Genomic DNA, 27,858 nt, shown 5'->3' with positions numbered 1-27,858 from the left:
TGATTCTGATTTGAGGTAGTCAATTCTGAGAGAAGCGCATAGTAGCTCTTATGCTATGCATCTTGGTGGTAATAAAATGTATCGCGATCTTCGTGAGTTGTACTAGTGGCCGGGTTTGAAGGGTGAGGTTACGGATTTCGTTGCTCGTTGTCTAACGTGCCAACAAGTTAAGGCTGAGCATCAGTTGCCTTCGGGTTTGCTCCAACCCATTAAGATACCCTTATGGAAATAGGAACGAGTGACGATGGATTTTGTTAGTGGGTTGCCCTTGACACCTACTAAGAAGGATTCAGTTTGGGTCATTGTGGATCGATTAACTAAGTCTACTCATTTTATTCCGGTTCGGACAGACTATTCTCTACAGAAGTTAGCAAAGCTTTATATCTTTGAGATTGTGAGATTGCATGGGGTTCCTATTTCGATAATTTCTCATAAAGATCCTCGTTTCACTTCTCAGTTCTGGAAGAAATTACACGAAGCTCTGGGTTTGAGATTGGACTTCAGTGCTGCGTTCCATCCTTAGATCGATGGTCAATCTGAGAAGGTGATTCAGATACTAAAGGATATACTTTGGAGTTGTGTTATAGATTTCTGAGGAAGTTGGGAGGATTATCTATCGCTAGCTGAGTTTGCCTACAATAATAGTTTTCAGTCTAGCATTCAGATGGCACTTTATGAGGCGTTATATGGTCGTAAGTTTCGTACTACGCTATGTTGGACTGAGCTGGGTGAACGTCGAGTTTTGGATCTTGAATTAGTTTCCGAGACTGAGGATAAAGTTAAACTGATTCAGGATCGTCTGAAGGCAGCTTCTGATAGACAGAAATCTTATGCAGATATGAAGAGGCGCGATATTGAGTGCTCTGTGAGAGACTTTTTCTTTCTTAAGATTTCTCCATGGAAGAAAGTTCTGAGATTCGGTCAGAAAGGCAAGTTAAGCCCTAGTTTTATTGGGCCGTATCAAATTCTGAAGCGCGTGGGACCGATCACTTATCAGTTGGAGTTACCTCCAGAGTTAGACCGTATCCATGATGTCTTTATGTTTTGATGTTGAGGTAGTATCGGTCGAATCCATCTCATGTTGTCTCTGTTGAGGAAATCGAGGTTAAGCCATCTTTAACTTTTGAAGAGGAGTTGGTTCAGATTCTGGATCGAGATGTTAAGGTTCTAAGAAAGAAGTCTATTCATTTAGTAAAGGTTTTATGGCAAAATCATGGTACTGAGAAAGCCACGTGGGAACCTAAGGACTCGATGCATCAGCAGTATCCTCATCTGTTCTGATCAGGTAAATTTAGAGGTCTAAATTTCTTTTAGGGGGTAGAGTTGTAACACCCTAATTAATTTATTTCTGCTTTTTTAAAATATGACACAAATGTGTATTTGCTTCAGTAGTTAAGTGTTTTACGTGTGTGTGTGAGGTCTTGGGTTCAAGTCTTATCTTTACTAAATTTTGTGATTTTTAGATCCAAGCCTTATCATTGTTCAGTGGGCTTATATTAAATTGCCTGTAAAATCATATCAAAATGAGCCTGCTGGTTCGAGTGGTAAGGGAGTTACTGTGTGGGAGGTCCTATGTTCGAATCCCTGCGCGAGCATGGGGATTAATTTTGCTCAGTTGCATGAGAGAGTTTTAGAGGAGCTAAAAGTCTAAGGAAGTTATGTGTAGTGAGATTTGTGGGAGCAAAATTAAGGAGAATTATCAGATTCTGAATATTTTATTTTTGTTTTCTTTTTCTAAAACTTCTTGTTTTTGTTCTCTGACATTTTTTCCCTCCTCTCTTATTTCCACTTTTAATTTTCATTTCTTTTTTTTGGTTACTGTCGTTTTTCCTGTTCGATTGTTGCTATTATGATTTGGATTTTTTAGCGGGTTGGTAAGTAAAGTAATGGCTTTTGTTAATGTTAGATTTTGAGTTTTGGGCAATGTTATGATAACCAATATTGGTGAGTAATCAATGAATTTTGTTGCTTAGGTGAAGGTGGTGAAGCATCGATTTTCACATCAAAGGCTTGATTGGGGTTGGGGTCGTTTTTGGTAGGCGGTAAGTTGATTTTTTGCATAAGTAGACAAACTTTTTAGACTTGTAAGTTGGTTGCTAAAAGGTGTGGGATACTCTGTTAGTAGGTTTCTAAAGGTTCGGGAGTAGTTTCGCATCAAATCGATACCAGGTGTGTACCCAAAACACAGAAAATGAGGTTTTAGCAAAAGCTAAAAAATTGCACTGTCGATGCCAGATAAGCATATAGTCGCTCGTGTGGTTGCTCGTGTGGATGGCTGTGTGCTAGACATGACCGTATGATTGATGAAGGCTTGGTCGTGCGCAGAACACAGCCGTGTGGTGGCTTGAATGTGGCTGTGTGGGCCACACGGGCTAATCTAAGTTTGGCGTGTGGGCCACACGGGCATGTGGGCCCATATTTTTGAAATTTATCCTAGGGTCACACAGGTCGATCCAATCGACTGTGGGCCTACCGTAAGGTCGGTAAGAGGCTAACCAAACCCTAAAATTATGGATCTGATAGACTGATATACTGTTCTAAGTATATTAATGCTATGCATGTCTGATTATTATGCTAGATGCATGTCTGATTATTATGCTAGATGCATGTCTGTTATCTGTATATAAGCATGTAAGCATGTTTATTCTGTTATATCTGTATTTGATTTCTGCATCTGTTTATTGGAGTAGGATTTGTATATGAGGATGAAGTGTTTTGAATGGCAATCGTCACCTATTTTCTGGCAGTTTGGGCTGCACATTATTTGACTTGTGTCATTTTGGCATGATATGGTGTGTTGGGATGGGTGGGTGTTTTTAACCTTATATGTTGTATTGGGATAGACGGAGTTGGTGTGTAGAGGATGGGGGTAGGAATCTGTATGTTCTGATCTATATATCTAATTTCGTTGACTTTATCTGAAATGGGTCTGAGCCCGAATCTGTATCTGATTGTTATGAGATTTCTTTATGTTTGCATGCTTAACTCTATTAGGTTACATACAGAGTTTACGAAAACTCACATTTGTTTGTCTGTTCTGTCCAGGTAATCCACAGACTTAGGCAGATCGGTACGGCAGAGACTCAACGGTGGCCACTCGACAGTAAACTATTTAAATTTAATAATTTATGGTTTTTATATTAAATTTTAGATTTTTTTAGAGTTATTTATTTTTAGACTCTCTGGGCTGTAGGACTCTTATCTATTGATTTTGGTTTTGGATTGTTTGTTAACTTGTATGCTTCGATAAAATCTTTTATGATAACGACGGTTTTATACAAATAAAGTTTTTCTAAAAATAAAAATCAGGTTATAGAAAGGTATCGGTTTTATTAAACTTCAGCTGTAAATAAGTTTTTGCAAAGGAAATAATTAATTAACATTTTTTATTATGGTTATAAAGGATTTTGAGATAATAGACTGAGATAATTTAACAACTCCGTTTTGAAAACCCATTCTTTGTGACATCTTCAGATTCGGCCATAATGTCTAGGCCAGATTTAAGGTGTTACACCTGTACTGTGGGGAAGGCCATAAAAGGTGGACATAAGAAGAAAAAGAGGTTTTTTTTTTTTAGTATTGGCTCTCCATCATGATCTTCATCATCTGACCTTGGAGCTTGCAGCCATGGCAGCTTAAATCTCTCATGGGTGAGCCAACGTGAAAACCAGATGCATACTAGCTCCTGAAGAGGACACCTAAGTACCCGACAAGAAGGAATAGAGAGATTCAGTCAAATTGTCTAGGGATGCTACAAACATCAACGAGCTGTACAACACCAAGGTCGATGTCGACGAACATTCCGAGTTCATGGATGACATCATAGATGAAAAATGAGACCTTTTGGTGAGAGACTTGTGTGTCAAAGGAGCAGTTTGGAAGGGTTCCAATCAAAAGAACTATATGGTGCACTGTGAAGAGACGGTGTGGACGCAATACCTCACCAAGAAATAGCTGACTGCGCTGTAAGGCAGACTAGGATCTTAGATTTCCCATCACTGGTGATGTTATTGTGCCAGCAAAGAGGAATCGTGCCCCGTGTTGGTAAGAAAATCTTGGAAAATAAGGGCCCAATCAATGAAGCCTCTGTAGAAAGAATTACTCAAGGCAAGGACACGTCGATACTGAAGGAGGCAGAGACCAGCAAGATAAGAAAGGGCAAAGCCAAAGCTGACAGCAAAAGAACTAACCTGAATGCAGAGACATCTTTATGGCACAAAATGAAGGATGTCAAAAAAATGGTAAATTCCATCAACAACAGGTAGATCAAGCTTGTCGTTATAGTAGAAGATATGAAGAGATCCTAGAATTTGTTTTATACTTATACCAGAGCCTAGAACAGTTTTATTACTGCCACATTAGGCTAACTGAGCCCATCCCCACTACCGAAATTTCTTTTATTTCCACCAATCATTCATAATTATGGCCTCTCTTCCTCGAATGATGACTTAGAAGACCGAGATAGACCGGTGGCATCCCCACCCATTGTGGAAGCCTTTGATAACAAGAAAGAAGAGGAATCTAGGGACATCAAATAATACTTGCAAAAGATTGATAGCTTGTTTGAGGATGGTATTTTTACTGATCAAGAAGACATTGTTGTTGAGAAAGAAGTTGATGTTGCAGAAGCAGAAGTTGTTGAAAGGAGGAAGTTGTTGCTGAAGAATAGGAAGTTTCTGAAAAAGAGAAAGAAAAAGAAGATGAAGATTTTGTTGAGAAGGTTATCACTACACCCGAGTTTGTAGGTGCAAATATTGATAATTTGGAACGAACTGGAGTGAGACCGGTGAAAGTTGCTGAGGTCACCAGTAAAGAGCAATGCAATTCATGGGTAATAGTGGCCTACACTGGACCACTCTAAGTGGCCTACACTGGACCACTCTAAGTGGCCTCTCCTACACAAACAGCAGTCGGTGATGCTGGGGTTGAACTAGGAACTGAGGAGCAATCCGACAATCGCGAAAAGCCCAAAGAAAATAAAAGGAAGCACTCCAAGGATAAAAAAACAAAAGAAGGAGGAGAATAAAAAGAAGAGAAAGAAACATCATGCAACCACATCGATGACTGTGGATAACTGAGTTAGTTTGTTTTAAGCTTTAGTTATAGTATTCATGCATTGTATGTAATTGTAGGTTTTATTTTGATAAGTATACATTGTTATTGCATTTTTATTGTCATTACATTTTAGCATTAGTGCATTGGGGACAATGCACACTTTAAGTTTGGGGGAATGCACATGGGGCTTAAAAATGCACCCACATTTCACAATTTTTGTTTTCGAAAATGAAGCATACAAGGTTTAATTATAGTTAATGAAAATTGTTCAAAAAAATTTTGTTACTTTCGATGCTTAATTCTTGAATCATGTAAATTAGCAATGAATGAGTTGGATAAATTTGACAGAAGGTTGTAGATGAAATTTTTTTATGAATGGATTAGGTTGCATTAGTAATAGATGACTATTATCATTCTTTAAATCTTGAATCAATCTGATTTGTACAGTTTCCTATATATGTATATCTAATTATAAAGTAGAGACACTTCAAAGTGGGTGTAGTATGGAATGTTAAAAAGGGAACACTTCGATACAAGTGTTAGAAAAATCAATCTGGACAAATGCTGTCACTGCATGAGTGTGTGTCGGTGCAATTACGTACTCCCTAGGGGTTTGTTTCACCCCATCATTATTTCTTAGGAACAAGGGTACAGTAATGCAACGATATCCCTTATTCTAAAAAAAATGTTTATATATACTTAGTATTATACAATAAATGTTGTAATGGTAGATAGAACTTAGGGTTGAAGTCTGATGCTAGCATTGATGAAGGTGCAACCTTATTCATTCATGCTTATGAATTGTCGACGCAATATTCTTTCATCTGAATATGATCTATCCATTGGGAATTTAGAGGGTTCAAGTTGCTAGAATGATCATTTATCTTAGTAAAACATTTTGTAGCCTTGCTAGTTTTTGTTTTAATTTAGGACAAGTAAAAAACTAAAGTTTGAGGGTGTGATAACACTAGAAAGAACATAGGTTTTCCCCCTACTTGGTTAAATTGTTCCTATTTAGTTTTCCTAAGCATACATTTTAGCATTTTCTGTTTAGTAAATTACATTTTATAACTCAGTGAATCCTAGCCTATTTTATCCTTAATTTTGCTATCTTATTACATTAATTTCATTGCATGAGTTAATTCCAAATTGCATCCAGAATTGTCGCTGCATCTGACAGATGTCCACAATATCGTTGAATAGGTTAATTCCAGATTGCATTCAGAATTGTCCCCGCACCTAACAGCTATCTGGATAAGAACCAAAATTACGTGAGTTATCCAGTCCAATATAACTAACCTGTACGAATAAGGACAGAATAATTTTAGGGAAAGGACATCTATACTGTGAGGAAGGACATAAAAGGTGGACATGAGAAGAAAAAGGGGGGTTTTTTTAGTATTGGCTCTCCATCATCATCTTCACCATCCAACCTTGGAGTTGCTATCATGGCAGCTCAAATCTCTCAAGGGTGTGCCAACATGAAAACCAGATGCAGACTAGCTCTAGACGATAAAACTTAAGTGCACGACAAAAGGGAATAGATAGATTCAGTCGAGTTGTTTAGGGATAGTATTCTCCATTCGATTCTTTCTTATTTCTTTCTAAATGCTAATGATTACTCCCTGATTTATGATTGTATGGAAATATCGATGAATTCTTGGTGCAATTTTATCTTATTTAATCTTACTTTTATTGTTTAGTCTAGGGGTTTGAATGTTTTTTAACACAGAAGTGTTTTTGGAGTCACTGACACTAGAAAGTGCAGTGACAGTTTGAGCTAATAAGCATTACAATGGAAGTTGAGTGAGGATTAGAGGAATTTAGTCCACTAGTTCTTAATAGTGACATACTGCCATCATCAAAAGGTAAAGTTAATATGCATTTTTAACTCTGAGATTAAATAGAGGAGTAACACTAAGTAAGATATACATTGCATTTGATTTCATCGACAATCACCTATACTTTTATACCTTGTGAGCACTTAGTATTCTGCTAAAGATTCATGTTAGGGATCCCAGTTTATCATTATCATATTTTATCTTATTATTCTCAAGTTATTGTATCGACAACTCTTCTCACAATTTATCTCGTTATTATTCAGTTATTGCATCGGAATTAATAAACAAAAGACTACCATCCCTGTGGGATCAACATCCATCAGACTCACATTTGTCTACTATACTTGCATCAACAGTGTACGCTTGCACATTATTTTTGTGACGTTAAATAGCAGATCAAAGCCATAAGGAACTAATCCCTCTAAGGGGGTTAGCGAGTGGAGGTATGATCTATTAACTATTTTGTAGGGTTACTCAATGGATCAGCTATTTGGGAAAGGAAGAACGTGAAATATACCCCAAGCCTGACAACCCTGGGAATTCATCAAGGTGGGAATTAACCCAAATTTGGTATTGCCCATCCGTGAATAGTTCTTGACTGTGAGGTCAGAAGATAAGTAGTTCTTGTTGACTCGTTATATTAGTGAAAGATCAGAAGATCCTACTAGGGCAGCGACTAGTTGATTAACGAGGAACCCGAAACAACAGTTTATGAGGTTTATCGAAGCAAGCTAATCACCGATAACCGAGATTTGATTCATTCTACTTTTCCATATTTTGAACTTTTATTTCCTTTATGTTATTATCTTTTATTTTATTATTACAAAAACCCTTAAACCACATTTTCTATATTTTCATACTGTAATTGTTTTAAAGTACTAATTAGATCTTTTTAGTGTTTAGATTAGAATTGAACTAGCACTCGCCCCCTTTGGGTACGATCCTCATAGTACTCACGTACTCCGTTGTAAAAACTATATTACAACTCGACCCATATACTTCCACATACTACCTCATATTTTTATATCTTATTGTTGGATTCACACTCTAGACGTTAGTACATCTGGAGGCGGCCAAAGGACAAGGAGGATGCCCTTTTGGTGTTGCTAGAAACTTGATTTCACTTAGAAATTCACTTAGAAATCAAAAGTTCTAAGTGAAGAATATGAAATTAGATTGAGAGGAACCAAATTGTAAGAAAACCAAACTTTCCTTCATTCTCTTCTTCACGTTGGTTGTAAATTCTTCATACTTCTTTAATATTTATCTAATATAAATGTAAATAAAATAATAAAAGCATCCCAACATCATGATTTTCATCTAAAGCCCATAATTTTATCTCCCTTTTCATCAAAATCTAAGGGTTCATATTGTGCTACAATTTCATGAATTAATAATAATAAATATATTTATCTTTGATCCAATGATCCATATTAAATCCTTGATCATAAAGTAAATCCAATGCCTCAAATTCCATACACATGTTCAATGGCATTTTGATAATTTTACCATAAATTATCTCACTTGTAAAATAACCGTTTTGCCCTAGACAATTTTAATATTTATAATTAAATCATTCCTATTTTTGATATAATTATAATTTTAGTCCTTTAAATTTTTCATATTTTAATTGAACCCTCAATTTTAAATATTTACTATTTAACTCTTTCACTTTTCACTTCTTTTCAATTTAGTCTATACCTCAACTTAATATCTCACAAAATACTATGTGTTTCAATTTTTTTTTTAATATCCATATGCCTTATCTATTATTACCTATATATCATATTTCTTTTAACCAATATGCATATTGTCAATATAACTAATAATAATATATCCACATTTCTTTTTGTTGGTATTAATATTGTTGTCAATGCAGAAGACGAACCATATTTAAAATTGGGGTTTAAAATTGGTGAGTGGTTATGGGTTCTAGGCATTTTATAAAAATAAAAATAAAATTGGTTGTATGATATATTTTATTATCCTTTAATATTATTTGAGCAGATTATATTTGCAGATATAATTAAATAAATAAATAAGAAAACAAAGAGTGAAATAAACGGGAGACTCTCAAAGAGAAATAGATAGAATCCTAAAAGAATTGAAATTGTTGTTGTTAACACTCTTAAGTTTAAGTTTGCATTTAAAAATTTTGATTAATAATGATATAAATTTTTTATTCTTGTAAAAGATTTTTTATTGAGTTTGAATCAGAAATTTATTAATTAGAAAAATACTTAAAAAATAATTTAAGGGGGTGTTGGTTATATTAACCATGCCTTTGCATTGGTCGAGGCTGAGTCTATGCCACATTGAATGGTGAAGGCTTACACTGCATGAAATTTCTAAACACCATATTCCGCTTCCATTAGGTCTTTGTAGCTTCATTTTTGTCGCCTTCTTCCCTCCATACTTGCTAGTTGCTCATGCTGCAGTGTTGATGCTTATGTCTTTTGTGCTTTATGTAATGGACCAATTACAGCATAAGGTATTATTCTTGCAACTACAACTATGACGGTGATGTTTAGAAGGATGACATGTTAGCGAAGCTTTCGTTGGTGGGAGTAATGTAGGTTATTTAAGGAATGCTTTCCCTATAGCCACTGAGTTATTGGCCAAGAGTGATCGTTGACTAGCTTCTCAACTCTCTGATTACACCACTCACTTAGCAAATTTGATAGCTTTGTACTTCAACACATTTGTTTAAGGTTTTATTTCTATGAAATTGAACCTTTCTGAGGATGTTCTCTTGCCCTTGTCCTTACTCTTGCTATTACTTTCACAGAAAATAACACCTCGAGGGTTGGACCTAGGGTACTCAATTTTAAGCCTCATCCTAAGGTGCAATTTCCACTTGGGTTGTCTGCCTAATAAACTAGCTAAGGTTGGAAAGGTGTTGAGTAGAATGTACTTGCTAAACTTAGCATAAAGGATCCTTTTTCACTTCATGTCTCTTGGTTATCTCTATTGGGGGTATTTTCCTTCTAGCTTTTAGTGGGATATCAACATTCCTCAAGGTCTAAGAACTAACAATATCAAGCTAATATTCCTCTTGGTAAGGGTAGGTTTTGTTGGGTGCATCCCTCCTTAATTAGGAATTTGGGAGATAGACCTTGTTGCAAGGGAGGTGTATTGTCGCGTGTGAATATAATATGCGAATGTATAGGTGTACACGTCAAATCAAGTAATAAAATAGTAAGTAAGATCATCTCATCAGGGATCAGATAGGATTAATTCTGTTCCACTATTACTATAAAATATATGAATCAGGATGTGGCAAAACAGAATAACAATTTGTAAAGGAATAATCATGTATGCAATATCAAAATCAGATAACTAACTTAAAATGTTGTGGCAAAGATATGGAGACCAAGTTGAAAGGATCTATGCTGTTGAATGGGAAGCTTGGGATTACTAAGATTCTTTCCTCATAACACAATAATGTCATGGAAAAATCTTAACCAATCTACTATTCAAATTAAATCTAAGGTAGGTTTCTTCTTTCGAGAGTTAGATTTCAAGCTACCCTACCTAAGGCTTTGTATGTCTACAAGCCTTAAGAAGGGTACCTAACACCATTTCTTCCTTTCTCTGTAAGAAGTGCAGTTTTATGTCTAAAGTGCTACGAGTATTCTGTCGAATACTCGCTTTTATCATTCGATCACAATCCAACTCATCTAACCTTTTAAGAATTAAATCAAGTTTATGAACATACCATACATTCATCTATGTCTAGAGACTGCATGCACACATTTTAAAATAGCGCAAATCGAATGAAACAATAAATCTAATCAGGATAATGCATTGGTCAATAAAGGAACTAAAGATACATCCAGTAATCCCAACCCGATGAGATTAGCCCATGTGCTGGAAATTAAAATCCAAAATGAAAGTATCATTCAACAACATATTTCCACAGTTAAAATTCACAGAAATCAATTAAGATAATGAAGGAAGAACTTCAAGAAGCTTTCGTCAATCCAGCCCTCAACTCTAGTGCTGCAATATCTTACGAAGCCCAGGGTTGAATGCTTCTCCTTCTTCCTTGTGTTGCTGCTCTATTCCTTAGCTGCTACCTTCTTTCCTTGCGTCTCTAAATCTCTCACAAGAAATTATGTGAGAGGAAAAACCACATTTTCCTCTTTTTCTCTTTCTTCTTTTTATAGGGTAGGTCCCCCTCTCAGCACACATTTTTTTCTCCTTCTTTTTTAGGTGGATATTTCTAGTATAAGTACAGCTGGCTGAAAGTGGCATGGATTAATAGTTGAGTCAACATCTTCCTGGAATTGCCATGGCATTTGCACTGGCAATCTATCCAGCCTTTTTTTATGACAAAACTTCACTCATTCACTTCTTTTCCTACTTTCTACACCTGCTATAAACAAAATGCAATTCCTTTCCTCCCACAAGTAAAAGTAACATATAGTGACATTAAAGCACAATCTAAGTTTCATGATGCAATGTTATAAAAATACCAAAATAATTTCCTAAAATGCAACTAAATTTACTTAAGTATAAACAATTAACCAAGTCTAGAAGCCTGAAATATAACTCTTTTTAAGAGTTATCATGGATCACATGTTTGGGGGATGAATTATCCATATTCATGGATGTTATTAACTCAAATTTACATTTCCAAAGTTCATTCATTTATGTTGGTTTTGTCTAGAAGCTATGAATGACATTTTTGGTAACCCTATTGCTCTACTATAAATATGAGGCTTTAGGAAGGCTTAGGTTAGGAGAAGCATCAAACACAATCACAAGTGAGTTTCACCAAGAGACAAAAAGAGAGAGAAAGAGCCACCATTGTGTGAGAATTTTAAATCATCCTAACTAGATGAGATATTGAATGTAATCCTACTCATATAAAAGTAGAAGACAAGTTTGTACTGGAATAAAGTCCTGTGGTTTTTCCCGTTTAGGTTTTTCGCGTCAACAAAATATTGTGTGTTCTTGTTGTCTTTAATATTTAACTATTATTTCCTATTTCAAGTACACAAAGAAGGAAAGAAGTATTCTCTTAAATATTCAGTTTTCCCAAAAGTGGTATGTGAGCTAGGTTGTAATAGGCATCATTTGTCTTGTGTCATTCAAATGGAATGAAGCATTACTCATGATGGTAAGATGCTCAAACTCACGGTAGATAATTTCTCGTATTGGAAGCCAATGATGGAAGATCATATTTATTGCAAAGATTTGTATGTTCCAATTACAATTGGGACAACGGTCCAAGAAAAGAATGAGAAAGAATGGGAGCTCTTAAACTGAAAGGCAGTGGCCATGATTCACAAGTATGTTGGTCGAAGTTTATTCAAGCATTTGTCCACATACATTAAATCCTACGAATTATCGGAAAAAAAAATAGAGTCCATGCAGGTGTGAAGCTAGGAAAAAATTTAGGGGGCAAAATTAAATTTTCTATGTCTTTATAATTTTTAAAGGATTAAATCAATTTTTTTATCATTTTTAGAGGGGCCAATGTAAAATTTTACCTTTACTAATTTAAATTTTTTTAAAATTTACAGGGCCAAAATGAAAATTTTCTAATTTTAAAGGGGGTCGGTGCCCTTGCCAGCCTCTTCTAAATCTGCCTCTAAGTCTATGATCCAAAAGAAGACGCTTTCGAATAATGCCTATCTAGTGAGACATTTGGTTAAGCTTGAATACAAAAATGGAGAAAGCATGATTGAACATCTAAACACTTTTAAAGGATTGTGAATCAACTAATCATGATAAATATGAAGATTGATGATGAGTTTCAAGGCCCATTATTACTAATCTCTTTACCAAAGAGTTGGGACACTCTCATTGTTACTTTAAGCAACTTAACTCCAGAAGGAAAGATCACCATGAACACTGTTTTAGATAGTTTAATGAATGAAAAGGCTAGAAGGAAGGAATGAGGTGTCCAGTTCAAAACACAATTTAGGTGGTTCTTCTCATGAGATTTGAGCTGGCATGACGCAGAAGCGATAACTTTTCCCTTCTACATGAGCACACACCCTAACCCATTCAAAGATGCACCCGTAAACATGACATATTCTACCCCCGATTCTGGCTGACTCAACACTAGGGCTTCAGTCAACGTTTTCTTTAGCTCATCAAATTTGTGTTGACATTCTTCAAACTAGTGGAACTTCTCATCCTTCTTGAATAATCGCGTCAATGGCGTTGCAATTATAAATAACCCTTTGACAAACTTCCTATAATACCCCACCAGGCCAAGGAAATTGTGTACCTCTATAACACTCTTCAATCGATTCCATTCAAGTACAACTCAGACTTTCTCAGGATCTACCTTAATTCCATCTGTAAAGATTGCATGGCTTAAGAAGAGAAATTCCTTTAGTCAGAATTCACACTTGCTAAATTTGGTGTATAGTTTTTTTTTCTCAAAGAACATTTAAAATTATCTGCAAGTGTTCCTCGTGCTTCGCCTCACTTATCGAGTATACCAAAATGTCATCAATGAAGACAATCACACAACAGTCGAGGTAGGGTTGGAATACTCTATTCATTAGATCCATGAATACTGTCAGAGCATTAGTCAAGCCAAAAGGCATCACTAGAAATTCATAGTGACCATAGCATATGCGAAATGCAGTCTGTGGAATATCATCCCCTTTAATCTTAATCAAGTAATACCCCAACTATAGATCAATCTTTGAAAATCCTTAGCTCCACTTAGTTGATCGAACAAGTCCTCAATCTTGGGCAGTGGATCCTTATTATTAATGGTCACCTAATTCAGCTGCCTATAATCAATACACAATCGGTGGGTCTCATCCTTCTTCTTCACAAAAAATATTGGTGTACCGCAAGCCGAAACTTTTTGTCTGGTGAACCTTTTATCCAACAGTTCTTACAACTAAGCTTTCAACTCCTTTAGCTTTACTGAGGTTATTCTAAATGACACACTTGATATGAGAGTAGTTTTCAGTGTCACATGAATAGAGAACTTTACATCTCTATTTGGTAGAATCCCCAGTAGCTCTTCTAGAAAGACATCTGAAAATTTATTCACAACTGGTACCTGTCTAAAACCCCTTCACCATCTTAGAATCCTGAATATATGCTAAGTAAGCATCTCCTCCCTTAACAATCATTTTTTGAGTTGAAACTGCTAAGACTAAACTGTTTCTGATATCCCACTTTACTCTTGAGACAAACACCTTATTTCCATCGACGGATACTAACCATACCCCTTTAATCTTACACTTAACCACTGTGTTATGTCTCGTCAACCAATCCATCCCCAATATAGCATCAAACTTATAAAAATTCAAAAGCATTAAGTCTGCCAAGAATATAGATCTACCAAAACTCAATAAATAGTCTTTTACCACTGTATTTACTACAGTATTTTGGCTTAAAAGATTAGTGACTATCATGCTAACCTTTGAAGGGACAACTCTAACACTCCTCCAGCAACAAACTTATCACAAATGCAAGAATGAGTAGGCTCACGGTCTATTAATGCATATATGCTAGTGCCAAATAAAGAGAATTTACCTATAATGATGTTTGGACTTCGGCATCCTCTTTTACCTGCATGACATATACTCTTGCTAAAAATTTCAGGCTAGGTCTAATTGTATTTCTTATCGAGGCTCCCTGGATTAACCCTAATTTTGTCATTGTCTTAGTCTTCACTTTAGGTTAGGACTCCCTAACTACCTAAATAGATTGTTCGATATTTCTTCATCCCTTCATAGGGAAATCCTTCTTGAAATGGTTAAAGGCTAAAAAATTGTAACATCCTCAGGTGGCCTTCCAAAATATACCGGTATGGTTCTTCCCTCAACTATTACACACGAAAACATTCATTCTCTGGGATTCTCCCATGCTGGCCATAGATGTCGCTTGGTGTCCACTTCGCTCTCAATGGAAACTCGCAGCCTGTGACTCCTTCGCTAGGGCAGCAGAATACCCCTTTACATCACTGGGTCTCTTGAACCTAACGTTAAAAGTTACACCGAAAGCTTTGCGCTTGCTCTTTTCTCTATCCTTAACTTAATTTCTTTCTTAAATGGTTTCTTCCATTCTTTGAGCTTTTGCTGAAAGTGTAGCAAAATCCCTGATCTCAAAGGCACACAACAATGTCCTCAGTTCCTTATTTAAACCTCTTTCAAACCTAATACACAAACCCTTCTCATCTAGAACCAGGTCCTTGGCGTATTTACTTAACCTGATAAACTTCTTATCATATTCAAATACTATCAACCTTCCTTTCTTGAGTTCCAGAAATTCTTTCTTCATCTGCTTGAAGAAGAGAGTACTGATGAACTTTTCTCTAAATTTCTTTAGGAAGAAGTCCTAGTTCACCAGCTCTCTCGGGACTATGCTAGATATTGTGGTCCACCACTGATACGCCTTCTTTTCAAGCAGAGAGATAACAAATCTTAGATTTTCAACTGGAGAGAACTGCAACTCCTCTATTACCCTACAAACTGGGAAAGTCAGTTTTCTTCTACAACTGGATCATCTTTCTTGCCTTATCTAACCTCACTGGCACCTTTCTTGCGAATGACTTCCAACGGGTCCTCTCTAGGCACTGCTATAGTTGGGACTCGAGGTGCAAGGTTTACTAGTGGTGCAAATTTTGTTGTCCTTACCATCTTCTCTGGTCTCACCGACTTGTCACAAAATCTATAGGACAAGGTTGGTACAGGTATCATGTATCAGTCAAACTATTGTCCCATCACATATCAAGGCTTCCTTAGCCTTTGTCCCCAAACTCCCCAGCTCGCAGAAGGCACAGAACTGCTCACTAGTGGAGGGGCATTTCTTTCTATTTCCTCCCCTTCAACATTACTTGAATTTATCGACATTCTTCTTTACTGCTTTATTCGATACAATACACAAATTTAGTTAGCAGTACTAAAGAGGAATCTAGCCAAATTTATGTTACATGTATTGTAGAGTTTCTAACTGACAATGGTTTTCGAGAATCGGCTAATTCGAAGCTCTAATACCAATAAAACTATAGCACCCAATGCCCGACCCGATCGTTGGATCTAGGTATGGAGCTCCACGAGGCAAACTGTTGAAAACACTATACCTTCCCTTTCAAATTTCTTTGCAATTTGGCAGGTACCTGTTGCCAAACTAGTGTACCATTTATTTGAAAATGTATGTATATACTTGAAAGCAAAAGTTTCAAATGGCACCACGCCACTTTAAAGATTAAAGGTACAAGTAAATAGCCTTTTGACAGCAGCTTAAAAATATCTATAAGTTCATGCGAAATATTATTTCAAATTATTGTTTGAGCTATAGTTAAAACTCAACTTAATTTAGTCCAATATCACCACAACCCACATTTAATAAAAAGAAAAGCTAGCAATGACATCAGTAAGCATTTCAAGCACATAATATCGTTTTCAAAATATAGCCTGGTGACTTATAAATGATGGCATGTAACAATCAACCTAGTACCCCCAGCAAATACATGTTACCCACGAAAACAAAGAAAGCTCATAAATGGTCGCTAATCTGGTTGATTCTCGGCTAGCTCAACTCTTAATCTAAGAACCTAAAAATAAGAAGAAGCAACAGGGTAAGTCCATGAGAACTTAGTGAGTTCTTAGAGAATGATTCCTACAACAAATACCATCAAGCATTAAGAGATTAGACTCAAACTGATGGACTAGTACGCCATATTTGGCAGGTACAACACTCCCTGGTCTGTAATATTTGCTAGTGGAAAGTATCGTGATTAGACTCAACTTATCTGTAGATACTAACAAGTTTATAAACTTGTATAAGCTAGACACGGGCACAATTACTCCGCGTGTACACCACTTGTACGGACTACCCTTTAATAATTGTTAGGCTTACTATTTACTCTTCATACAACGTGCACTACTATTTTCACACATGCATCATTTTTCTACATACTCACTTTATTGTGCTAGCTTCTTATCTTATTTTTGAATAACTATTTTTTTCCTGTATCTTCATTCCACTCATTAGAGATATTTACCAATCATCAAATCTGTATCCCCTTAAAATTCCCCCTTGTTTTTTAACATATATTTGTTCCCCTGCAAGGTCAGGTTTTCACCAGTCATGGTTTGTACCAAAGTGCCATACCGAAGGCAAAACATATTATCATGATTCTTCTTTTCATCAACATACAAAACATCCATTTATTGCCTCATTACACCAGTTTGGATATAGAGCTTGTGCACCAAAGAAAGAGTATTTTCACCGTAAATATATTAGAGTTTTGGGTTTGTTCCACTATTTACACCCTTACATACATTAACTCATAAAACACATTTACGTAGACACGAACACCAGATTCAAGAGACAGAGTTGCTTACATGGATGTGCAATGTTAAGGGTTAAACGAAATAACACAAACTTCTGACTGAAGGTTTAAAGGTACTCACCAGAATGCTTTACTAGAGCTTTGTCTACTCTATCAGTTCCTTCCCCTTAATAATAGGACCTTCTCATGTTTCTTTGGCTAAAACAATAAAACGGCCTCTTTAAACATCAAAGATAACTAAAACTTTATGAAGTGTCATGAATATGAAGACATGCAAATAGTTTTTGGATGGAAGTTTCCTTCCAATCCAGTATCCAATAAAAATCCTATAGAACCTCTCTTACAGTAGTTTCTTTCTATCTGGTAAAGCTTAAAGAAAGGTTTAAGAGTTTACTAGTAGGCAACTAGCACAAAAGCTCTCCTAAGCTTAACAGACAATATCTTCGTTAACAACGAAGAACTCTTCTAGTTTTTCTTCAATGATAAAAAAGTCTAGTAGAGAAGATGAAACAGAAATCTTCTTTACACTATCAGGCTATCCTATTTATAGATAACTCACATCCAAATCCCACTCGAGGTTGCTATAACCATTACTTGTTCTCACACGCTTCCACTAATTAATCACATCTTATGAGGCTCTCCAAGTCTCCTAATTTCTGACACGTTTCCTCCACTAGGACATTAGATGAATAAAATGTCAACGACACAAAAACACGGGTGGCAGACTTATTAGTGGGAAAGTCTGCTTAGTAAGGTTTTTGCCACAATCAAGAACTCGCCACTCTGCTAAGTGAAACTCTATAGTATTGGTGGAGTTACCAACATTATCTAGTCTAAGTCTTGCAATTTAGGCGATCTTCGACAACGTAGTCTCCTGAATCGAACTAGTTCACCAAACGAGGGTGTGATAGTGAAATGGATTTTCTGATATCTACGTGCCACATCAAAGAGATGTTTGTGCTCTGGAAAAAGGAAGCCAGAACTAAGTAGGTACACAGATACGGAGTATGTGATTATTTTTTCAAGGGAAGTTGTCTCTTGGCAGTCAAAGCTCCACAAATGTGTGGCATTATGAACCACTGAAGCAAAATACATTGCAGCAACTAAAGCATGCAAAGAAATCTTATGGATGAAAAATTTTCTACTAAATTGGGCCACAATCAGGAAAAGTATATCCTCAAAGTGCTATTAATTTAGCTAAAACCTCATCTTATCACTCTCGGACAGAACAAATTGATGTTCGTTATCATTTGATAGGAGATCTATTAGAAGAAAAATTGCTTGAACTAAATAAAGTTCACACTAATCATAACTAGTCTAATAGGATGACAAAGGTGATTCCGACCAAAAAGTTCGAAGAATGTTGTCAAGGATCCAGTTTGTTTGCTCCCCTCAATTAAGTCAGGAAGGGGGAGATTTATTAGGTGCACTCCTCCTTAATTGGGAATTAGGAAGATGAACCTTATTGCAAGGGAGGTGTATCATATGTTTAAGGGATGAAATATCCACATTCATATATGTTATTAACTCAAATTTAAATTTCCAAAGTTCATCCATTTATGGTGAATTTTTTTTTTTAGAAGCTATGAATAACATTTTTGGGAACCCTATTGCTCTACTATAAATATGAGCCTTTGGAAATGCTTAGGTTAGGAGAAACATCAAGCACAATCACTAGTGAGTTTCACTAAAAGAGAAAAAAAAAAGAGAGAGAAAGAGAGAGCCACCACTGTGTAAGAATTGTAAATCATCCTAATAGATGAATATTGAATGTAATCCTACTCATATAATAGCAGAAGGCAAGTTTGCACTGGATTAGAGTCTCGCAATTTTTCCCATTTGGGTTTTCTGTGTCAACAAAATTTCGTGTGTTCTTGTTGTCCTTAATTTTTACCTATTATTTCCTATTTATATTACAAAAAATGGAAAATAATTATTCTCATACATACTCAATTTTCCCAACAAGTTTGATCATGTTGTTGTGGTTGAAGTAGCTCACTTTGAGCCCGGAGTTCTAATACTGCGTGGTGAGAAAATTTTCCCATGGTTGCCTTTGATTAAAAAACGTAAGCTTGGGTACATGTTGGAGTATGGTTTTGGTATATAGGATAGGAGATATACAAATAGTATACATGGTTATTGTTGAGGCCAACGACAAAGGTGTTGCCATAACACTTTTGTATTAGAGAGCAGGGTAAGATAAAATTATTGGGCATTTCTTTGATTTCTTTTTTTTTTTTTAAAAAGGGAATATTTTTCATTGAGTAGATATATGGTTTTTTTTAGTCTCAATCCCCCACAGATGATGCTAATTCTTTATATAAGATTCAAAGTTGGTGGTTAATAATGATTATAATGCCAAGAGCAGCAAAAGAGGATTTTGGAGAAGAGAATGGATTATCTAGTGTTTTTGTAGGAAGAGGGTCCCTTGTATGGGAGGGAGGGAGGGAGAGAAAGAGAGAGAGAGGGAGAGATCTTTCTTTTGGTCGAGGCTAAGGGTTTATACCCTTAACTATGATCCTGAGGTGCCACACGTCATCTTCCCATAAGTGAGCCTCAGGCAAGTTGGCCAAGTGTCTGTCACCATAGGTCTAGGTAGAGTGACAATTGGGTATGTTGTCAATCACTTCAAATGAGACACATGAAAGTTGACGTCAAAAGAAATGGTTAATGTGACACCCCATGTGGTACAATGTTGAAGGGTGGATGTGAGGAATGGTTCCCAGGAGTGGACGCTCGAAGGGTATGTCCGAGGGATGGAAGTATAACAACATCAATTTTGTCAAGTTTGTGTGTTGATTTTTTTTTTTATATGTTCATATTCATATTATTTTTTCTATTTAGAACATTATAAATTTTTATATACTATATACTTTTATATCCTAATAATAATTTTTACGCATTTTTAACGTGTTTGTATGTGTTTTGCATTCAATCTTTTGTGTTATGTTATATTTTGCATAGCTTGTCATAATAATTCAATTTAAAGAATATCTTATGTTTCGTATTATGTTCGTGTATGTGCTTTGTGTTTATGTAAGTTTTTTTGATACATTATCTTTTGCTAATGGTTCAATTTATAAAATAACTTGTGATTTGTGTTGGTTTGTATTGTGATTGTCTTCATCTCATATTTTACATTTTTATTATAGTGATTCAATTTCAAGATGTATATGTTTGTATTACTTTCATATTATATTTTTATGTAACTAAATTATTATACATCCATTTAAATTTTTATAGGTTGCTTGGTAATTCAACTTAAGTAGATCCTGATGCATTCACGAATTTATATTATATTTAATCATTCTATATTTTAAGATGATTCATTGGTGGTAAATTAGAGTAATTTGTTACATTTTCGTATATTTTTGTACCATTAATATTTTAACGATCCAATCGTTGAATTTATCAATATAACTATACTTGTCATACATGTAAATTTTCAAATTAATCCAATATTTCTATAATATCAATCTAAAATACATTATATATTAATATTTATTGAACAGCTTGAAAAATTTTACATAAAACAAATAGTTAAAAGATTTTAATTGATGTCAATTTGACATGTATACTTTATATGAACGGAATAGAAAACATGATAGTTAGATTGCAAGAATACTAATCATATAAAATTTTTAAAAAAAGAATATATTTTACACCAATATAAATAAATCATTCTCGTTATTTATATATCATGTCTTAACTTGTTGCATGTTCTATATAATTGTTATTTATTAGGGTTAATGCCCACTTACGTAAGGGAATTAATAAAATTTCAATAATTTATTTTATTAAATAATAAATGTTATTTATAAAATTTATTTTATTAAGTAATAATAGGTTAAAATCAAAAATCTAAGCTTGATTTGGTTGAGTTCATTTGGGTTAAATTAGATTTGGATAAAAAAATCTTCAAATAGTCTCGCTTGATCTTAAATTAAATAAATTGTAAAATATTTGTATTTAAATTTAATTATAAAATCATATAAATATTAATATAAAATAATTCATATTTTTAATATTTTATTATTTTAAGCAATAATGTATTTTTTAGATAGAGTAGAACTAACTTAGGTCAGACTTTAATTTTTTTTAAATTAGACTTCAATATTACCCCACTTAAACCACGAACACATTTACTCTGAGTAAGCATACGAATCAAACTCTTTCTAAATACATCATTTAGTTTAAAGGTTTTTTTTTTTTTTCCTTTAGTTTCAATTTTCTGACATCATCAACTATGAAAATAGCTTGCAACAGATTGGGTGCCATACAGATCAAATCATTTAAATTTAAATTTAAATAATTATTTAAATAAAATTTTATTTTAAACATTTTATGTTAAATAATCACACATGAAACTCCAATCAATGTGCAAGTCTGTAAATGAATCACTTCACAAATATTATTTAAATATGTAATAAAAATACTTTTACATTTTCAAATAAATATATAATATTTTAAATACATAAAAATACAAAATAAAACCGAAAATACAGAAAAAAAATTCCCTACCTTTCTCCTTCTTTTCTTTCATTAGCCTACTACAGTTCTTAGCATGTAATTTACTTTTATATAGATTATATTGATATTAATATTATATTGGCATCATGTTCAGTATTTCATGTAATAACAATTCCCCGTGTTATTACAATAAAATAACATCTAATCCTATGTTACTTGCACAACTTCCTCTAAATGCATATCTACACATTACGGGTATGTCCATTTTTTAATGTAATTGAAACAACTTTCGTGTTGTATCTCCCAACTCATATGAAACATAAAATCAAAACAACATATGTATTGAAGAGAAGTTGAGAAAAATAATGTAATTTAATATATATAATTTTACAGACTATATTCCAATTATGTCTGATAAATTAGCAATTATCACTGCTTTATGTGCCCAAATTCTTACTCTTTCCTTCCTTGCTTCCTTTTTTCCCTCATTGCCTTTCTTTTACCTTCCCTGTAAGAGTTCAAAATGTTTCTAATTTTTAGCTCATGCAATCATACATTAAACAACTTTAACAAGAACTGAAATCTGGAATTTACCTTGCTTCAGATATTTCTTCTTTTGAGGGAAATCTTCTTTTCCTCTTTTTTGATGACAAAGGCGACTCTACCTTTCCAGTTTCAGTTCTTTTCTTCGTTTTTGATGTTGGAGGTGATTCTACCTTTCCATTTTTGGATAAAACATTCTTCTTTAAGCTCTCCTTTTTCCATTTATTGCCTTGTTTCTTCAAGTTTTGTTTAAGCTCTTCTGTGTTGTCCTTATCTATAGGGGTATTCTCCGGTCTCTGAGTTTGCACAATGGTTTCTAGATCTTCAGAGTTTATGGGATTCTTCTTCGCATTGCTCATTTTCTTCAACTAAAGAAAAAGAAGTAAGCAATCTGTTTGAAACTGAGATCTTTTAGGGTTAATGCTGCCATTTTAAATTCAATATATACCTTGGCCACAAAAAATCCATCCATATTGTGGACAAGAGGATAAAACCGCCTTGGTTTTCTAAGGAGGTGTGAAACTGATGTTCCCTAAACCGGATATATCTGGTTAAAGAAAGAAAACAACATCAGAAATGTAACATTGATCAAATTAGAAGGAAGTTGAATGAAAAAAAAGGGATTGTTACCCAGGACATCCAAAGTCAAGTCCACACGGTACTACTTTGACATCTCTCTTCTTGAGTGCATAGTCGATGACCGCTTCATTCTATAGAAAGATGGGTCTAAATGAGAAAAGGAGAAGACAATGCGCAGGGTATAAAATCAGAAGGGCAACCTTGAACAAACCTCTGGAACCATTATTGAGCATGTTGAGTAAACAATGTATCCGCCGGATTTGGAATTTGCATCAACCATATCGATTGCAGCAAGTATCAGTTGCTACAGACAAAAAAGATTTGAGATTGCACGGATTAATCTCTTAGAATATGCAAGAGATACTCATGACAAAAGTATCAACTCCTTGCCTTCTATTCCAACTTTGAATCAAGGAGGATTATTGGAGTTCTGAGATAAACCAAAAATGGCAAAATGTTCATAGAAAGAACATGTACCTTCTGCAAATGGGCACATTTTTGTATATCATCCAAACTTTTAGAGGTCTTAACCGATGGATCTTTAGTTATAACCTGTACCATAAAGAAGAAATCATTCAGTTCAAGCACAAAAAATCAAGTGATGTGCCAGAGATGAACAAGGCGACAAGAGATGCTTACCCCAGTACCACTTCAAGGAGAATCCAACAACACTCTATCGACTGAATTCTGACCCAAAACCTTGGGAAGCTGTACGTTAAGATAATAAGAAAAAGATTTAGACAATGTCAGCTTTGTCTCCTAAGTGCATAGGATCCTCATGGTAACAGAGAGGACAAGTTGATGCAATTTGCTTTTGACCTACAACTAATCCAATACATCTTGAAATGCAGCACTTAAAGAAAAGGGCTTCAACGATTTATGCTTTTGAAGCCTTTGAACTCGAAACATCATATCCGTCAAATTATCAACCTTGATATTGTATTCTTATGAAAAGCAGAAAGATGCTAACCTCCCTCCCATCATAATTACAAACTATTGTGTTTGTTACACCCATGCGATGCAAATTTGCAGTAAGTGACTTCAGTCTTGCTTCACTAATTTCATTTGCATAAATTATTCCTGGTCAAAATACCAGCAAAATATCAAAAACTGAATTCGGGAACAACTATAAAGAAATATAGAACAAAAAGCATACATAACTATCAGAGATAATTACTTATGTTTATTCAATTAATTTGGCATAAAGAGAATAGCTTCTTAGTATATACAGTTTCCCACTAAGAGGAACATGACCCATAGCAGTCCATGGCTCTCTTTGATGTGGTGAAAATATCAAGGTATCCAGACCAATCATTCTTCCTTTTTACTTCGCTTAGTCCCTAATACCTTATCTGACCAGGTAAATTCTCTAAACCAAGGTTAAAAAACCAAACTGGAGGTCTAACCAGTCAGAACCCCGGCTGGTTAGACAGGGCGGTTTATTTCTTCTCCCTTTTTTAATTTAAACATTAAATGATTAAATAAAAATTAAACATAGTTAAATTTTAAAACAATAAGCATTTGACTTAATGGTATAACCTTCAGTATAATTCTAAGTAGTTTTTGGTCCAAATCTCAAAAATATTCTTGTATAACAGGTTGAACAGGTTAAATGCCGGTTCAACCTATCCCTGGTTCCTTGTGCAGCAGTAGCCTGGATAGGCCACTGATCCCAGTTGAACCAGTCAAAATAGCCAGCCAGGTCTGATTTTTTCAACCATGTGAGGAAACTATTGACCAAGCCAACCGGACTAAATATTCAACATGGTCAAGGAAATTCACTAAGGTAAAATAAAACAAATGCGACATTAAAGAGACAACATTTAGCAATTTTGAATGAAACATCAACTGTACGTACCACTATTTTTCATGAGCGCAGCAACATAAGTCGTTTTACCACCAGGTGCAGCTCTGTAACAAGCACATTCAGAATCAAACAGGAGAAAATACCAATTGCCATTACTAAAATTTTATTATTAACAGGATGTTTATATCCAAAACACTAAGCTGAAGCAATTTATCCTTTATCTAATTCTAATGTAAACGTGGAGCACTTGAAATGCAGCACGACTACCAAGAGGGAAACAAACTTCATGTTATATGAATGTTCACCTATTCAGGATTTTACCCTACATAGAGTGTGTAAATGCATTTCTCAGATAATACATGTAGACTTATAGTTAGATTTCATGATCCACACACCCATAACAGTTATGAACCACCAAAACATAATTAATTAGATTAGTGTCTGCCCCCCAGCCACAAACTTGAGCTTTACTAATTTGTATTTTTCAGCTTAATCAAATGGATAAAGAAAAAGAGACTGCTAGCACAAAGTTGTAATGTAGACGCTGCAAAATATAACTATGAACCCCCAAAATTCAATTTCTAGAATATGGTTCACATGGAGAAATTCTTCAATCATAAATATCGGTAGTAAAATAAATAAAGAAACAAACAAACAAACAAACAAACAAACAAAAAGGCAATGCATAGATAAGGATAGCTAACAGAATGGAGTAACTTACGCCATATCAACTACCCGTTCCTTCTCCTGAGGAGCAAGAGCCATAACAGGCAAAAAGGAGCTTGCACTTTGTATCTGTTAATTGAAAAAAAATAAAGATAACTGAAAGTGCCAAAAAAAAAATTATATTTACTAAATAATTATATTATTACATAAAAAAAGTACAATGAAAGGGCACATAAATAGTAAAAGCCAGCCAAATACTCCGGAGTGGCACCAATGGGCACATGCGAATTATAAACCACCAATCCAACCTACAAATACAAAATCAACATGCCTCTTGTACTCCATTGGAAATTAGAGGATTCAAAAATGAAATTCATAAACATGAAAGATCTTACTTTTGACCACTTGCTTAATTGGTCCAGTTCTACTCCTCTTTTGGAAAGAAAGTTGGCCAGATCCCTTCTGCGAGTCTGCATATTTAAGGACATTATGCCAATAGTTTGAGCAGAGATGCATAACAAGTCAAACACTAAAAGGCAGCAAACATAGAATGCATATTCACACCCTTAAAGTGTTAGTCCGGATACATGTAGGTCGAGGCTTTTCAAAAGCTTCAATAAGTTCCATGAGTTCAACAACCGGAAACATCTATAAAAGAGATGACAGGAGTTAATATAATAATTGATCAGAAAAAATTGCTCCAAAAAGAAAAGAAAAAAAATGCAAACTACACAACACGGAACAAGATTTTACATCAACCAAGACCCTGATCAGGAATTCATTGTAGCCATAGTAAGAACCCAAATCAATTTTAAGTTGGTCAATATAATCCTTCCTTGTCGTTCCTTCTTGCCTCATATCCTTAAAATTTGAGAGCACTCGAACAACTAAAAGTAAATGAATAAATTCTTAGCTACTCAGATCATAAATGGCTAACCGTTAAAAGAATACGGTTAGCAGAAAAGTCACTCACTCTCTTTTATTCTCATCTGAAGATTTGCAAGATCGGGCGGACGTTGTTGCTATGCTTCAAGTTCCTGAGTGATACCACAAAAGGGAGTACATATAAGTACCTTAATAGAATTGAAGTGATACTAACAGCAAGTCAAAGGGCAACCTCTTTTGTTGGCAGTCTGAACTCATCAGACTCTTCTTTAATGTTCAGCTCCATCTCAGCTTGTGCATCTTTTTCTTCCCTCGCACGTTGTTCATCGATAGCCCTGGACTTCTCCTCTATATCTGTTTCATCTGAATCGGAATCGGAACCTGAACCTGAAGTGGAACCTGAACCACTGTCTGCAAAAACATGATAGAACAATAACCATTATTAATTAGTTAGCTTGAAACATGGTGAAATTTATGGAACCTGAAAATACTTTGCAATGCCACTGCATGGAAAGCTCTATTGCTAGGCTTTGGAGACTTGATGAGTTACGATTTCACCAAACTTGTACTAGGAGCGTCTATTCGGTACACACATACAAATGTTCACTTCCATGACATGGGAACTTGAACAACAAGATAGATGCAAACTACAATTTCAAGTTTGCCATCCACAAACTCATTAAAGGCCATGAAAAATAAGTACTTCACATGAATCATGTCCAAAACAAATTTGTGCCTCCTTGAAGCTAAAAACACAAATTCCAACTCTTCATTTCTCTAAAATATCTTTCTTTCGCACATACTGTGATGCTATATATGAAAAAAGCATTGGATACATACCCATCTCCAAAACTCACCCCAAATCCATGTAATGCATATATGTGATGAATATATGACAAAATTTAGAAAGAACAAAACTGAGTATAGCAGCATTGGATGCATAACCAAAAGACACTCACCCAGAGTCAGAGTTACGTAAAAATATAATTACAAGGCATTATATTCAATCCAAGTAAAGCATATACATAATTTACAAGGAATTGACAAAAATGGGTACCTTCATTATCATCACTTCCTTGAAGGAAATCATCAGCCAAGGGAGCATCATCCTCATCTGAAATTTCAGAGACATCATCATCATCTCCATCCAATAAGTCTCCAGCTTCTTCTTCTTCTTCGCTGTGGCCATCAGAGACATCATCCAAAACCTCATCTTTTTTGGTGGGTCGCTTTTTATCAATGAAAAGATCATTCCTTTGCTTCTTTTTTGGAGGTTGGTTCTTTGATTTCGCTCCTTTGCTCTTATTAGACGCCATCTGAAGCAGCAAAAACACATAACCAAGTTTGAGTTGTTCTATTACACCTGAGTCAAACCTAAAGCAATATTCAATTCAAGGAAGACTGGAGGAGGAAGACCCTTTTTTGGGCCAAATTTGGTTCAGACTGTTTTAGGGTTTGGGTTCGGATTTTATTAGTTTGGGCTTAGGAGTAACTTCCGGAAGCAATTTTTGACTAATTCACATAAATAATATAAAAAATTAAATTCTGAAATGAGTTGTGAGTGGGATTAATTACCAAAATAATATATTTTTAGGAGGTGTCTTTTTTATAGGCGTCACCATCTTTTTTTTATAATAATTCTTTTTTAGAAAAAATATTATTATTTTTTAAAATATATATACAAGGTTAAAATACGATCAACAAGTCAAAATACGAGTTGAAAATACTTG

The 27,858-nt window shown here is 34.9% G+C and overlaps 1 pseudogene; it reads right to left on the bottom strand.

Moving 5' to 3' along the window:
• Positions 1 to 21,961: 21,961 nt before the first annotated feature.
• On the bottom strand, positions 21,962 to 27,598 carry LOC108461220 (26S rRNA (cytosine-C(5))-methyltransferase NOP2B-like; annotated as a pseudogene).
• Positions 27,599 to 27,858: the final 260 nt, after the last annotated feature.

The sequence above is a fragment of the Gossypium arboreum genome, chromosome 13, assembly GCF_025698485.1.
Source record: "Gossypium arboreum isolate Shixiya-1 chromosome 13, ASM2569848v2, whole genome shotgun sequence".
Classification (NCBI taxonomy): domain Eukaryota; kingdom Viridiplantae; phylum Streptophyta; class Magnoliopsida; order Malvales; family Malvaceae; genus Gossypium; species Gossypium arboreum.
Note: the sequence above shows the minus strand (reverse complement) of the source record. Positions and strands in the feature narration are given on the sequence as shown.